Source organism: Sitophilus oryzae, unplaced genomic scaffold (assembly GCF_002938485.1).
Source record: "Sitophilus oryzae breed Bouriz unplaced genomic scaffold, Soryzae_2.0 scaffold_578_pilon_pilon, whole genome shotgun sequence".
NCBI classification, from domain to species: Eukaryota; Metazoa; Arthropoda; class Insecta; order Coleoptera; family Curculionidae; genus Sitophilus; species Sitophilus oryzae.
This window is the reverse complement of record NW_022147171.1, coordinates 3,061,748-3,078,828: the sequence shown is the minus strand read 5'-3', so window position 1 is coordinate 3,078,828 and position 17,081 is coordinate 3,061,748. Positions and strand designations below refer to the sequence as shown.

The 17,081-nt window shown below is 33.3% G+C and overlaps 1 long non-coding RNA gene across 1 annotated transcript; it reads left to right on the top strand.

Annotated features, from left to right (window-relative positions):
• Positions 1–2,471: 2,471 nt before the first annotated feature.
• LOC115887578 lies at positions 2,472–3,441 on the top strand. Its single transcript, XR_004051115.1, has 3 exons — positions 2,472–2,926; positions 3,008–3,312; positions 3,368–3,441. It is a non-coding gene; the product is annotated as an uncharacterized LOC115887578 (long non-coding RNA).
• Positions 3,442–17,081: the final 13,640 nt, after the last annotated feature.

The window sequence follows — 17,081 nt, the reverse complement described above, 5'->3', positions numbered from 1 at the left end:
CAGACAAACAATTGCCCATGTGCCTATTATGCAACAAAGTTTTGAGCAATGACTCTATGAAACCATCAAAGCTCGAAGATCATCTAAAAAGGTGTCATACTGATAAAATAGGTAAAGATTTAAAATATTTTCAAACATTGAAAGAAAAATATGGAAAGAGACCCACCATGCACAGTATGTTCGCTTCAACATCTCAAAGTAACGATGATGGCTTGCGGGCATCTTACAATATCTCATTACTTATAGCAAAATCTGGAAAACCGCACACTATCGGAGAACAATTAATTTTACCCGCTGTTGAAGAGGTTTTAAAAACTGTTTTGCACAAATCTCCATTTGACGTACTAAAAAGAATTCCATTAAGTAACAATACTGTACAAAGACGCATTGATGAAATGAGCTCTGATATCGAAAGCTTTTTGTGCAATCATCTGCAAAAAACTCATTTTTCTATACAACTGGACGAGTCAACGTTACCCAGTAATGAAGCATTACTATTGGCATATGTCCGATTTATTGTTGAGGAAGAAATTCACGAAGAATTGCTATTTGCCAGAACTTTGGAGACTGACACTAAAGGCGAATCAATATTTAATGTCCTGAGTAATTTTTTTACGGAAAAATCGATCCCATTTACAAACATTATTTCAGTGGCAACAGACGGAGCTCCTGCAATGGTCGGGCGATATCGTGGGTTTATAAGTCATCTCAAAAGAATTATACCAGGACTTACAGCTATTCATTGCGTAATCCACCGACAACATCTTGTGGCAAAACATTTAAGTGACAGGTTGAACCAATCTCTTCATTTTGTAATAAAAGCTGTCAACAAAATCAGAAGCAATGCATTGAATACGCGTTTATTTGCTCAATTGTGCGACGAAAATGATGAAGACTTCCAACGACTGCTCTTACATACTGAAGTACGCTGGTTGTCGAAAGGTGCATGCTTAACGAGATTTTACTCTGTTTTCGATTCCATATTAGAGTTCTTAGAAAGTAGAGATCCAGATTTAAAAGAAAACTTGATCAAATTCAAAGCAGACATTGCGTATTTGACAGATTTGTTTAAAAAATTTAATGATATTAACTTGCAGTTACAAGGGGACAGCCTGAATTTAATAAAAACAAAGGGGATAATTTCGGCTTTTCTTGGGAAATTGAAATTTATGAAGCAAAACATTAGTCGGCGCGAATTCTCTCAATTTCCAAACTTGTCGCAGGTAGAATGTATTGATGAGGATATCCATACCTACAGTCAACATTTAAGTGCTCTGCATGATGACTTCAAAACCAGGTTTGAAGATATACTGACGATGGATATACCACCATGGATCATAAATCCATTTGATGAAACGGAAGTGGCCAATGTTGTATTACAAGAGGAGCTGCTCGAGCTAAGCACTAATGAGGAGCTGAAGGTGAAATTTAGAAAAGGCTACCCAACATTTTGGCTGCAAGCAGAAATACCCGAAAAATATCCTGGACTGTGGGAAATCGCAAGGAAATTTTTAATAGCTTTTCCCTCGTCATACCTTGTCGAAAGGAGTTTTAGTGCCGTTACAAACCTCTTAACAAAAAAAAGGAGCAAATTAAACATCACAGAGCGGGGGGATTTGCGGTTATTGCTCACAAAAATAAAGCCAAACATTGATCGTTTGCTGCCACTCCATCAGATACATCCTTTCCATTAATTAAAATTATGACCTGAACCTATATTACCTTAATATTTTTTCTTGTAATTCTATTCTTTTAATAAATAAAGTGATATAAAATGTACCATTTTTCGTTTTTATTTTACATATCGGAATATAGGGACAGAACTCAGAAGTGACACAATTTTTATTTTTTGGCGACTTTAAGAATGTGGTAGAAATGTAGCAGCAGGGGGTCCACCGAAACCAGTAAAATTTTGAAAGTGGCCCACGAGAAAAATAAGTTTGGGAACTACTGGTATAGATTATAGTAACTTATTTTTTAGTGGTAACACACTACATCATATGTTACCGATTTTGGGCATTAAGTAGGCGGCCTTGGAAATAACGTCAACTTGGTTTTTATTAATATTAAAAAACCGTTAGATAACCATAATAAACCATAAACCATTAGGTATGTCCGCGCTGGTCATACGAGATTTGGGTGTTTTTGCTTTTCAATCTATATTTTCTAACGAAAAATATTGTACGTAACGCGATCCAAAGGTGGTTTTACGAGAGTAGGAGGATTCCAAGACTCGCCTACGGCTAGTACTAGAAACTATTTGTGCCGTAGAATGTTAATTTCAGAACTTGTTACCTAAATTACTATTACACGTAACATTACCTAAATCTTAAAAAAAATATTTTTTTCAGTTATTAGATTCGTCAGAATCTGATGTTACTGACGCAGTGTGGTATATTCGAAAACGATTTTGGAGTCCAGAATATAGCACATATACCTATAAATGCACCATTAATGATATTTGTATCAAATCAACTATTAGCATCAAAGGTGAGGGCATATTCAGTATTTCCTTCATCACTGTTAGGATCAATGGGACAAGTTCCCTATTCAAGTAGAACAACAATGGATGCAGAGATCACACCAACCAAGAGCTTATCCAGTAAGAAGATGAGGACCAATTCTTATTGGCAGTTTTCGTCGCATATAGCAAGCGCAGCCGCAACTATGAGATATAGAATACAAAGAAGATCGGATTTTGCGCAAGACGATATGGTATGTTATCATTATGAGATACCTTCCAACTGGTTAGCTAGCGTCAACCAAGTATTCGAATTCGGAATTGGAGGCCAACTTTGGAATACAGGCCAATTTAGAATATCCGAGCAAGATGGTACGGGCTTAGCAGCCTCACTTGCCTCACCAAGAAATAAACTATATTAATGTCGAATCAGAAATGGACACCCTGATAGACCAAAATGTCAAGGTACTCTTTATTAAAAGTATACTCAATATTCTACCAATAGCTTGAAAATTGAACTAAGACTTTATACTTTATTTTTTGTAGGTCCTGTACGTAGAGCCTATAGCTCCTAACGATCCCGGTGCAGTTGAATTTGTTCCCGCGAGTAAGTTTAACATTTAACCAACAATGTTGAGATTATTTACCGACCCATAGAAGAGAATATTAGTCCTTCAATCAACGTTACTTCTGATGACCTCATCAAAGACATTGATTTGGATTTTTTTGACAAAGAAGTTAATAATTCAAATGAAGAGAGTTCCTTCTTGAAAATGAAAGTACGGATGTCGCTGAAATTATTTCAAATGAAGTTCCATCAAGAGCTTTCAGAGAAACAAGTACTGAAAAGGGTAAGTGCTGCACGCTATATGCTAAAAGACACTAAAAATATTTTTCTTAATGAAGGGGTGATGCTGGAAAATAAAAATGTGGTTGAAAAGGGTACCGAAGAAATTTCCAGTACCTCACAATTAACTACTAATATTGACAAGGACTACATTCCAGAAGATATTGAAAATTCAAGTGTATCATCTGTATCATCAATAAATGTAGAAACGCAGAAAACAAGTCGTTCTAGAAAACGCAAAAGAAATGAAAATAATTGGAAGCAAAATCAAGTCAAGAAAAATAAAAATGAGGGTAAATCATATATAAATTCAAAGGGACGGACTATTCCAGAAAAAAAGATGAGCCCTACTTGTGAAGAAAAATGTAAGTACAACTGCTCAATTAAAATAAAGGAAGATCAGAGAAACCAACTGTTCCGAATGTATTGGGAATTGGGAGATATCACGAAGCAAAGGTCTTTTATTTCATATAATACCAAAGAAATAAAACCAAAATACAGATATTCGTCTACAAATAATTATAGGTCGCTTAACAGAGAATATTTTTTTTCCTATTGATGGGAATAAAGAGAGCGTGTGTAAGTAGTTTTTTATGAAAACTTTAGGTATAGGAGATATAACCGTTAGGACTGCTTTTGCAAAAACTGATTTTAATGGAATAGTAAAGGGTGACAATAGGGGAAAGCACGATAGACATATAGTGGTTGATCTTAAAATCAAAGAGTCCATTAGAGATCATATTAACTCAATTGACAGGGTCCCTTCTCATTACTGCAGAGCTGATAGTAAGCGAGAATATATATTTGGTGATATTACACTAAGTGAGCTATATCGAATGTATGTTAATTGTTGTGAAGCTAAAAACATACCTCCTGGAACAAAGTCACTTTATTCTAATATTTTCAACAACGAATTCAACATGGGATTTCAACAGCCAAAAAAGGATCAATGTCAGCTCTGCATGCGATTTAACAATAGCATAGAGGAGCAGAGAGAAACCATAAAGTATACGTATGAACGACACCTTAGACAAGGAAAGAGAGGGGACAGGTAACACGGCAGCTGAAAGTGAGGCAAGTTGTCACCACGCGAAATTCTCCAGTGGCGTAGCATCAGAAATTAGCTTGTACCTGTAATATATTTGAATATTACTTATTCTACAATAAGTAATATTCAAATATATTACACTATATATTACAGTACCTAGACGGTACAAAATATTTATTAAAACGTAAACTAATATATCGTTAATTTTTGAGTAATGCATATACAATTTTGTATTTTATAGTCTCACCTTTATAAAGGTGAGGTATATTCTAATATTATATATTAGAATATCTAAGTCGATAATGCAAAATTTATTTAACAGTCACAGTGGACTGATTATCAAGACAATTATTTATTTATTAACGTGTGTATAATGTATAATTAAATAAAAAATAATGTAATAACATATATCTTAAACGTGTATATACATATATACTGTATGATCGAAAAAAAACGGCGTCTTGTTTGTTTGGAAATGACAATTTCACAAATGAATATTAAAAATTACATTATTCATTGAATATTGAATCCGTAAGCAAGTGTGAAGAGAATTGGCTAGATTCATTATTATACCGTTTAATCGAAAAAAACGACGTCCAGTTGGCTTGTAAATTACGATCGATGACATTCCCCATATAATTCTACATATAAAATTATATAAAAACTATACAAAACGACATCGAAAAAAGACGGCGTCAGCGCTGGCTATGAAATGAAGATCGCTGTCATTTTATATGTAAAATTATATGGGGAATGTCGTCATTTACAAGCCAACTGGACGTCGTTTTTTTTTCGACCATACGGTATAATAATGAATCTAGCCATTACCCTGCACACTTGCGTACGGATTCAATGAATAGTGTAATTTTTAATATTTGTTTACCTTCAGTCATAAGAATATCCTATTTTTAAGAATATCCGAATTTATTCACAAAAAATAAAACAATTCTAGAAGCTTTGTGTTATTTTATTTATTTTTAAATTTTTATTAATTACTCACTGAAACTATTATTATACACTTAAATTAGCAAATTTTTTGAAAGAATATTTAAAAAAAATATATGTATGTAGTAACAAGTAGCCCACCACAAGTTTGTCCACCCCCAACAAATCTTGGCAGGTAAATTTAAGTTTTATATAACTATACACATATAGATTTTTTATCACTAGAATTTTTCATTTTCTTATAGTTTAGTAAAATATATAAAAAAATGTTTATTGCAGAAATTGTATTTCTCTGATTATAATTCCCTACGCCACTGGTGAAATCCGGTCTGAGTAGCAATATTTATAGTTTCAAACATTAATTATAATACAGGATATTAAAAATACTACTTGGAATTATTAAATATAGTTTGGTTTGGATGTGGTACAAGACATATTAAAAGCATTTTACATATTTTTACTGCTATAATGAAAAAAATGTACATTTTATGACCACATAACAAAAGTTGTGTATCGATTTTTACCTGTGAAATGTAATTCCAGCCACTTTTTTCTCGCTTCGGCCTTTGCAGCCATACTCTGAACATCTCACCATACTAAACAACACAGTTTATAAATTTAAAACAAAACAGTTGTCACAAAAAACATAAAAATTCGCTCGGTGTCACCTCAAAATCTTGTCACCAAAGTATGGCCGCCGATCGAATTTTGGTCTCACTATCCGATCACGGGAGAATATGCGTGTTACCCGTCCCCTCTCTTTCCTTGTCTAAGAACGACACCAACTCCAAAAAACTTTGTCTAGGGAAGAGAAAAACAACGACATAGAGACCGGAAAGACTGACAAAAACACCAAAGTATTTTGTTTCGATCTACAAGCTGTTTTACCCACCCCCACTTCCCACGTATCATCCATGTTTTATAAAAAGAAATTAGCCACTTACAACTTTACCATTTATGACATTATTGCCAAAAAATGTTTCTGCTATGTTTGGTCAGAAAATGATGCCAAAAGGGGCTCCAACGAAATATCCAGTTGCGTACTACATTTTATAAAAAATTATTGTTCCTGAGTTCAAAATTTGATATTTTACTCTGATAACTGTCGGGCAGAACAAACATAGATTTATAGTATCTATGTATTTATATTCCGTAAAGAATGGCTTTTGTGCATATATAACCCATAAATATTTTATAGTGGGCCATACCCAAAACGAGGGTGACTCCATGCATGCCCAAATAGAAAAAAACAAACAAAGAATTCTTAAAAGTTCTGAAGGTGGTATATTTATTCCAGCGCAATGGATCACAGTTCAAAGCAAACAGCAAAGAAAACAGGTCATCCTTATTCAGTCATAGAAATCACAACGAAGGACATTTTTAACTTTAAACTTTATGCCGATGCAATTGCTAAAAACTGGGGCACGAACAAAAATGGCGAACGTGGAATGATATCCACATATATAATTCCATATATGGAATGATATCCACATAATTGAAATTGTGCAGGATAGTGTGTTCTATAGAAACTGGTATAATGAGAGCGAATACAAAGAGATAAATTTTGAAAGTAAAACCAGGAAAAGAGATAAAAAGTAATTTTCTTCTGTTGTTTTATCAAATGCTTATAATAAGCCACCTGGTGTTACTAAGGATAAGTATAAAGATCTCATCGATTTATGCAACTCAAATGCAGTACCTCCACGGTATCATGATTTTTATACAAATTTAAGTGTGTCTCAGATGGCATCAGCAGAACAAACTGAATAATGTTTATGTTTTTTTGTGTAATTTTTAACTTTTGTAATTCTTACAGTAAAGACAACAGTTCTTACAAGTTCTTACAAGTTCTTAACAAGTTCTTACAATAAAAACTTTTCCAAATTTTGTAGGATCTTGTTTGACTCTAGCCAATTTTGGTTTATTTTTAATAAAAACCGCCACTTCTCAAAATATGGCACTTTATCCCTATACATTTTAGGTTTAATCTTAATAGAAACGCTGCATTTTTACTTAGCCGGAAATAAATTAAAACTTTGCTAGCTACAAGCCGGAAACTACTTTGCCTTTACTAGCTTACTACTACTTTGCAGTGGCGGCTCGTCAGGGTAGGCCTCTGAGGCCGCGCCTCACCTTTAAAACGAAGGAACAGTAGCTTTTTATTTAATCCAATTATACCTTATTACAATTCTACATCAACACAATAAAACTAAAAAATATATATATTTTATAAATAAATGCAGTAGTAAAATAAAGTACAGGCGCAACGTAAGCCGCGTAAACCCACCCGCAAAAGAGAATCAATAGAGGCGCAATAATTCTAGCTTGGAAAGTCCTAACTGCCTACCTATTACTAGTGACGATTTTGTGACGCGACGGCGGACGACGGGGTAAACGTATCTATGCATTTCTATGGCGGGCCTGAGGCGAGAAATTTGGCGCTTGGGTGCGTTTTCATTGGTAGTTGAAATCATGTGACTATCGATATTAAAGAATGCGGCGTCTCGTTCTCGTCTATCGTCTACATGAATCAACAAGTGAAAGTGTATGTGGCGGGCGCAGCGTGGGTGAGTTAATTCGCGTTTGTTTTTGTTTTTATTTGGATATTTGGGGGGAAATTTAGTTAGAGTGTTTGTGTTTCTAAATTTATTTGATGGTGATTAGGTACACTTTTTTTAATTTTATTGCACACGGGTAAGGTAGAATTTTAGCAATTTTTAAAATTCAAGGCAACAAGTAGGGTAAATGCACCAGTAAATGAACGCAACCAGTGAATGAACAAAAGACCGAATTAATCTAATATTTAAGTTTCGACATTCGTTTACCCATGATTTTGATTGGTTAAAAGTATATTTAGAACGTATTTCTTAGCTTGTGCCTCAAATAACATTCCTACTATCCAGTAAATGAACTTTTCAGCTGCATAAAGTTTCCCGTTTTTAGTGTGTTGTTATAACAGTGCAAGTCTAGTAACACCTTAGGTAAGTAACTATTTATAAAAATAAAGATTTATACCGCATAAGGATAGCAGTATGATTAAATATTTAAACAAAATATGTATACACTTCTTTAGAAACTAAACATAACCTCAACAAGCACTATTTTTTCGCGAAAATGAAAAATGTAGTCGTTCATTCATCAGTGCCTATGCTAAACCCAGTGAATGAACAAGTCGTTTATTTACTGGGTTTTCGATATGCAAGCTAAATTCACTTGCTGTTGAATATCGTAAGAATCTTATATTTGTGCTTTTGATCTGTAATAGTAAAAACCTAATTCTACGTCCAGATCCAATAAATGAACGAGGTTTTATATAGTGTTTATTTACTAGATTCTGAGCTTAATTTAATACCCAGTAAATGGACGTTAAGATTTTTTTTGTTTGGGTACTTGGGTGCGGAAATACGTCTATAACGCCCGCATTTACGTTTTTTTTTTACTTTAGATATGGAAGCTCCTATAAAAAAAGCATACAAAAGATTTCGATATGATGATCAGACGCTTCAAAAAGCTCTAGAAGTAATTAGAAAATCAGAAATGAATATTTCCCAAGCAAGTCGAAAATATTTAATTCCAAAAAGTACTTTGTCCAATAAATTAAAGGGCAAAGTGCCCGAAGTGCGAAGAATGGGGCCGCCGACAATTCTTACCACGGAGGAGGAGGAACGTTTAGAAAAATGGATTTTATCCAAGGCAGTATTAGGTTTCCCTATGCACCCAGATGAAGTTAAAGATTCAGTTCAACGAGTTTTGAAAATTGTGAAACGACCAAATGTTTTTAAAGACGATAGACCCGGCAAAAAATGGTTAACGCTATTTCTTCAAAGGCACCCCAACGTTACGCAGCGAAACACTGAAATTATTTCAAATGGCCGAGCATCAGTCACAGAAGAAGGCATTAGAACTTGGTTCCGTGAAATGGATAACTATCTAATTAGCGAAAACGCTGCTGATATTTTGTTATGTCCGGAGAGAATTTTCAATGCAGATGAGACCGGTTTACAGACGTGTCCAAAATCTGGAAAATTATTGGGACCAAAGAATTACAAAAATTTTTATGAGATCGCAAGTGGACCACAGAAAGAGTGCATAACTGTTCTTTGTACCTTTTCGGCTGCAGGTGCCTGTGTACCTCCAATGGTGGTTTATCCTTATAAAAGGATACCCAGAGACATTGCTAGCTCTATGCCAGAGAGTTGTGGAATAGGTCGCTCAGATTCAGGTTGGATGGTGAGTGCCACCTTTTATGAATTCGTTGCTAATATTTTCTATCCATGGTTGGAAGAAAATCGTATACAACTGCCAGTTTTGTTTCTGTTAGATGGCCATAAGTCCCACATAAGCATGGACCTTTTCAACTTTTGTACAGAAAAGAAAATTATATTATATTGTTTGTTGCCTAACGCAACTCACATACTTCAACCATGTGATGTAGCTGTGTTTAAGGCTTTGAAAGTTGCTTGGAAAGAAGTGGTTTTAAAACACAAACAGGATTCACAAAAGGCTATCACGAAAACAAATTTTGCTCCGCTATTCAAATATGCTTTTGATAGATCCACCAAGGCAGAGACAATAATAGCTGGATTTCGAGTAACCGGTTTATTCCCATTCGACCCAAGTGCAGTGAATTACTCAAAATGTATTTCTAATAGAAGAAAGGAAATGCAGAAGACTCAAGTTGATGAGACCAATGTAAATAATGGTCTAAATTCTACGGATTATAAAAGTGCTCTTAAAGTTCTTGAAAACCATATGGATACCCACTTATTAGAACAATTTACTCATTTGAAAAACACAGGAGGTGCGTCTACAAGTACAATGTTTCACATTTGGAGTTTATGTAAGGAATTTAGTGGCGAAGATCAAATACCTACCGAGGAAAATAATTCAGATTTTGAAATACCTGACTATCCTAATGATAATCCTAATTTTGACATAAATAGTATGCCAATTGAAATTGACGGGATAGTGTATAATAATGATAAAGAAAACATCTTCGATCTAAGTGCTGAAAACATCGCGTCGAATAGTACAGAGAGTGCACATGCAAGTTCTGCAAGTTCCGAAAAAATTATTGTACACAGTGTTGTTACTTTAAATTACAACGCACAAAAGCATGAAGGCGAAGACCAACTTTTAATTCCAGGTGCTCCTTTAATAAATAAAACTAAAAGTAATTTAGATAACGACGGTGTGACAAAATCTGATGAACTATCGGATTCGTTTTTGACCACAGATAATGATTTATTTAATGATGGAACTGAAAGTAATTTAGAGAAGAACGGTGTACCAAAAAGTAATGCCGAACTTTTTATGGCAGATGCTATTGATTTGATAAATAATTTAGAAATAAATTTGAATAACAACAGCAGGACCAAAACTGAAGAACTACAGAAGTTTGAAAATGACCTTAAGGACTTAGGGAAAAACAATGAACAAAAAGACATTTCAAAGGGTTGTTGCAGTGTAACAGAGAGCGAATTGCCAAAAAAGTTAGTGGTAGTTGATAAAAAGACACCAGTGAGCACGGATCCGCAAAAGGTTAAGGATATAAAAGAGGTATGGTCACAGCATTTGCATTGGCCTAGTGAGACTCCGAAGACTACAAAACGGAAATGTAATGATAACTCTCGAATGCCGTACGCTATTACTTCTAAAAAATTTAAAGAATATATGGATAAGAAAGAAGCAGTAAAGAGGGAGAAGGAAGAGCTCAAAGTACAACGAAAGTTAAAGGTAAATTTTAAGATCAAGAAGACAAATTCGAAAACTAAAACTAAAAAAAAAATAAACAAGGATTCAGTAGAATCTTTAGTAAAAGAAACAAGCGAAAGTGCGAAATATGATTCTCTTGGTGCTGATACTCAAGATATGGATTCAGTAGAATCTTTAGTAAAAGAAACAAGCGAAAATGCGAAACGTGATTCTCTTGATACTGATACTAAAGATATGGACGACGGCGAAGAAAAAAAGTTAAGCACATCTGGACAATCCGAACCGATCATTGGGTCTTACGTGATTGTCCTTTATGATAAAGTGGCGTTTCCCGGTATCATTAAGAATATTGATGGCGATGAATACGAGGTGCAGACCATGTGTAAAGTTGATGAACCAAATCATTTTAAGTGGCCCAGTCGCGTTGATAAAATCTGGTACAATAAAACATCTGTTTTGGATGTAATAACGGAACCACGATTAATTCGACGCGGTGTATTTGAGTGTAATGAAGTAACAAAATATATGGATTTATAATAAATAGTTAGGTACTACTTACCAAAGTTATGTTAGTAGTTATAATAGTTCTATTGTTGTTAATATGTATACTCGTACCTAGTACCTAAATATCATTGTGGCCAAACTGGTTCAAGATTCGCAATAATATCCTGTGCTATTGTCAAGGATGGAATTATTCGATATATAAAATAACATATTTAATATTAATATATTTCGTAAATTAATAATTCGATTGAAAGGAAGTATAAAATAATTAAAGTTCATTGGCATTTACGCAACAAAAGTAAAGTTTTAAAATCAAAGTTATAAGCATAATTGGCAATTGCGAAAATATTTCCTTTCAATACTACGAATTTATAAAATCATCAAATCAGCACTAACGCGGTCATCGCACCGGTCATCGCACCGATAGACCAATAATGCTGATTCGATGATTCGACGTAACGAACCAATAAATACAAAAATGTCACCTGTTGGGGGGACAGTCGACAGTCGATAGTCGATAGTAAGTTCGATAAGGTCGCGGTCGAGATTCCGGCATTGGCTTTACAATACCCTGACACTACCCCCGAGCCAGTGATGATGTTCGTCCATAAATATAATATGTAAGTACACATTTAGTTTTATAATTATTTTATTATTCGTAGATTAATTAAATTGATTATTAAGTTAAATTGAAGTATTTATTATTTGCTATGCCCCTAGTCATAACCCAGAAAATGGGGTGTGACACTATTAATTTTTTTTCGTAGATACCTATCACTTTATTTGGCGGCAATGGTAGCTAGGTGGGTAGGTACGGTATATAGACCGTTTAGTTAGTTCATTTATTAGATTTTCATTGTTCATTCGCTGGTTACTTGTGTTCATTTACTAGGAAATTGTGCAATGATGAATATTTTTTTTATTTTCTTAATAGTAAATAAAGTTTATTAAGATGTGTTTGCAAGTATTATTTTTAATCTATAACAGAACCCTTAAAAAATTTTAGTAAACGTTATCTCATCATATGGTTCCTACACTTGGCGAGTAACTTGAAAAAATCCTAACGCGTTCATTCACTGGTGCTTTTACCCTATTATTGAAGTTTAGGCTTTCATTCGTTGGTAAGTTTTATTATTTTATTTATTTTAAAGTTACGAAGAGCAGTTGAATGTGTCATTGTTTTCTTTAAAATGAATCCTATTCACGACATTATTCTTTCTATACTTGAAATCCCTTTTTTAAGAAGAAACGAAACTGAAAAACGACAAATATTAAGCAGTCGTCCAACGCCAAAAATTTCAGCAATATTTAATGATAAGAGGCAAGGTAGTCAATATTCTAGAACTTTTCAAATGTCTTGGTACGAAACTTATAAATGGCTATGCGGAAGTATTTATAAAGAAAGCTTATATTGTTGGCCTTGCACTTTATTAGGCAGCATTAAAAACAATTGGAGTTCAGGGGGAAAGTATTCCGATTTAAAAAAATTTTCACGGGCAGTAAAATCACATGAGGGTTCCAAAGAACACATTAAGAATTTTATAGCACTTACCAGGCTAGAACAAAATAGGGCAACTATAGCGGATTCGTTGAAAGAAAATGCAAGTCTTAATAAAATTTTATATAATGAAAACGTACGTAAAAATCGTTTATTATTAAGTTATTTAATAGATGTTACTATTACGTTAGGTAAACAAGACTTGGCATTTCGAGGCCACAATGAAACAACATAATCTTCTAATCGTGGAAATTTTAAAGAAATATTTGCATGTCTAATAAAGAGGAATGCAGAACTTACCGATCATTGCACAAAATTTAAGCATATCTTTACAGGACAATCAAAGACGATTCAAAACGAACTTATTGATTGTATACACGAATATATTCGAGAACATATAAAAAAAGAAATTAATGATACGGATTGTTGTTTTTTTGGCGTTATTGCGGATGTTAGTACTGATATAACGGAAAAATCACAGTGTTCTATAACAGTTAGGTATGTAACCAACGGGGTTTTAAAAGAAAGATTTTTAGGTTTTTTTGACGTCAGTGATGATAGAACAGCAGAAAACCTTTTTTAGTTAATAAGTAGTTTAGAGCATTATGACATTAAAAATAAACTGGTCGCGCAGTGTTATGACGGCGCCAGTGTTATGGCAGGTGAAATAAACGGACTTCAAACAAAAGTTAGATCTATAGCTCCTTTAGCCATTTTTACTCATTGCTGTGCCCATAGATTAAATCTAGTATTACAACAGGGAACGAAACAGATTACGCAAAGCTGTATATATTTTGCCACTTTATTAGGGATACCAAATTATTTCAATCAATCACCAAAACGGTCATTTGTGCTTAACCAGATAGTTGGTAAACGGATTCCACGAGCTGTAGAAACGCGATGGTATTTACGGTCTAAAATTTTGAATTTAGTGGCTAATGAATGGGAAAATTTAATTTTAGTATTTGAAACTATCGCTAATGACTTAAGTTCAGGAACCGAATCTATTAGTACCGCAAAAGGATTTATAAAACATTTTAACGATTTTGAATTTTGCCTTTTAACTCAAATTTATAAAGACATTTTTAGTTGCACGGATTTATTATTTCAAATATTGCAATCTAAGCATTTAGATATAAATTACTGCACATCGCAAATAAGCATTGCCAAACTAAGAATTAACGCATTAAGGAACGAAGACCATTTCAAAAATCGTTTTAATATTGCCAAAAATGCCACCGAGCTGCCAACTAACACACGCAGAGGTCAATGTTCTAACGAATCAGATATTTTTACGAAATATAAGATATTATATTTCGTCGAAGTATATAAGCTTTTTAACTTAGTTTTAACTATTCCTGCAACGAGTGTATCTGCCGAACGAAACTTTTCATGTCTCAAACGAATTAAAACGTATTTAAGGAATACAATGACACAAGAGCGACTCTCGGGATTAGCAATGATGTCTATAGAACAAGACTTACTGACAAACCTTAATAACCCACAATTTTATGAACAAATAATAGATAAATTTGCAACCTTAAAAGACTGACGAATAGATTTAATTTACAAAAAATAATTTTTGTAAATATGCCGCGATATAGTGCCTAATAAAATTTGACATTAATTTTTTATATGACTTTTATAATAAGAGAATTGATTTTTTGTTTTTCTTTTTTTTTTCTTTTAAGAATATATTTTTTAGTTTGTTTTTTATTTTAAGAGTATATTTTTTGAGTTTTATTTTTTACTTTTGAATATCGCATTTTGGCGTTAAGAATATGTTTTGTTTTAACCCTTGTTTGTTGTTTTTTTTAGAGTTTATTTTTTATTTATAATGGTTTATTAGGGCTATTGGCGATGACCTCCATTTAAAAAAAAGTCAACGCGTCGCAGAATAATACCTCATAGGTGACGTGGAAATTTATTCGTATTTGATCAAAATTAACTTCATGACGCCTCACCTTCCTATGTACCCACGAGCCGCCACTGCTACTTTGCCTTTACTAGCCGGAAATAAATTAAAACTTTGCCAAAAAAAATTCGCCAACAATTAGTTGAACGATTTTTACTGATCAATTAAAATTGAACAAAAATATGCATGTGAACGTTTTCAATTTAAGTTGATCAATTTCAGTGGAACCAATAAAGTTTGTATATATCTCAGTTTTTTTTAAACGCAATACACACTGTATATTATTTTTAGTATTTTAGATACCTACAGACCTAAAAAGCGCACATTTTGGTATTTAAAATATTTCTAAATTTTTAGCAGTTGCGGAAATAGCCTTATGTAATATAACTACGCAGTATTATACCTATTACATAGGGCTATTGCAACAGTAAATTTTTATCAAAGCGACCTCAGGATATTTTCTCTTATATTTTACTCTGTATGGTAAAATTTTGTTTTTCCTACCCGTCCTATAAAAATAAAACAAAACGAAATCTGTAACAGGTCGCTTTACTTTTTGACTATACACAATTTATCTAGAAATGATTCGAAAAACTTTACATGGGGAAGTCCTCTGATGATGCATGGCCCCTCTAAATCATCATATCAATCAACAATAAGTCACTGTCCACTTTTTAGGTAGTATTTACTTAATATGTACAATAATCAGTAAAAAGAGTAATTAAACATGTGTTACACAACCCTTTACCATGAAGATCATATGAAAAAGACTTTAATTCTGTTTTCGCTGAGACAAGCATTATTGTTAACTTCGTTAATTTTCATTGTATTTGTATTCAGTTAGAGCTTTATTGTCGAGCTGTAAATACGTATTTCTCCACTTGTTAAATTAAATTTATAAATAAATCTTTTTTAAAAACGGGTTGTTTGAATCCAATAAGTTAAGTGGCGCAGTCGGTAGGATTGTCGAAAACGTTTTGCATCGAGCATCGTTGTTCAATTTCAATTGATTAATCGGCAATCGAACAAGTGATCGATAACTTTATTGTGCGTACAGACATTTTACTATCCATCGAGGAAGTGTACAAGACCAGTGAGGGGATCAATCACGGGAATAGGAACCAAAATTGTCCTATTTCACAGAGATCGATAGGTTTTGAGAAGGACCCACATCGCCTGATCATCCATTGTTCTCTATAGACGGAATGAAGAACAACTTGGCATTTCTTATGTAAGTAGTGCAATTCTTAAGCTATATATGTCAGTGGAAGATATTTTAAATTCTTTAGAAAGATTAAATTTAACGCCTTCGGCAAACTCTAACTCAAATTTAAATATAAGTAATCAAACTAATACACCTAATATTAATTTAGAAAAAATCAATCACATTAAAAGAATGTCTCAATTCAAACCAGAATACCTTAATTGTGTACCTGTTTTCAACGGTAATCCAAGTGAATTGAATAGGTTTTTAGCTATATGCAAGTCATTGATTGATACTTTCTATGATATTGCTAATCCTCAATGTTTTCAAAATATTTATTTGCTAAATAGTTTGATAGGTAAACTTAGTGGTAATGCTAAATTGATTGTTAACGTGCAAAATGTCACAAATTGGGATCAATTAAAAGATGTTTTGTATCGAAACTTCGCCGACAGACGCGACGAAGCTTGCTTAAATCGGGATTTAGTAATGTTGAGACAGAATCCGAACGAATCTGCTCAAGATTTCTATGATAGATGTTTAGAAATATTAAATTTATTATGTAGTTACGTAGACGCACACGAAACTACATTAGCCGCTTCTACTAAGCGCGATTTATATAAAAAATTAGCTCTTAAGACTTTCTTATCGGGACTTAGGGAACCCTTAGGTAATACAATACGCTGTATGCGACCTAAAGATCTTACTGAGGCAATTCAATTAGTTCTTGAAGAAAATAATATTAAATATTTTCAGGGAAATAGTTTCTCACAAAATAAACCTCAAAATTTTAAACAAAATCAGCAAAACTCTAAACCACAACAACATTTTAATAATTTTAGACCTAATTTTAATACTCAGCCTAGACATAATTTTGATAATTTTAATCAACAACCACATAATTTTAATCCTAAACCATTCCCGTCACAGCCAATTAATATCAG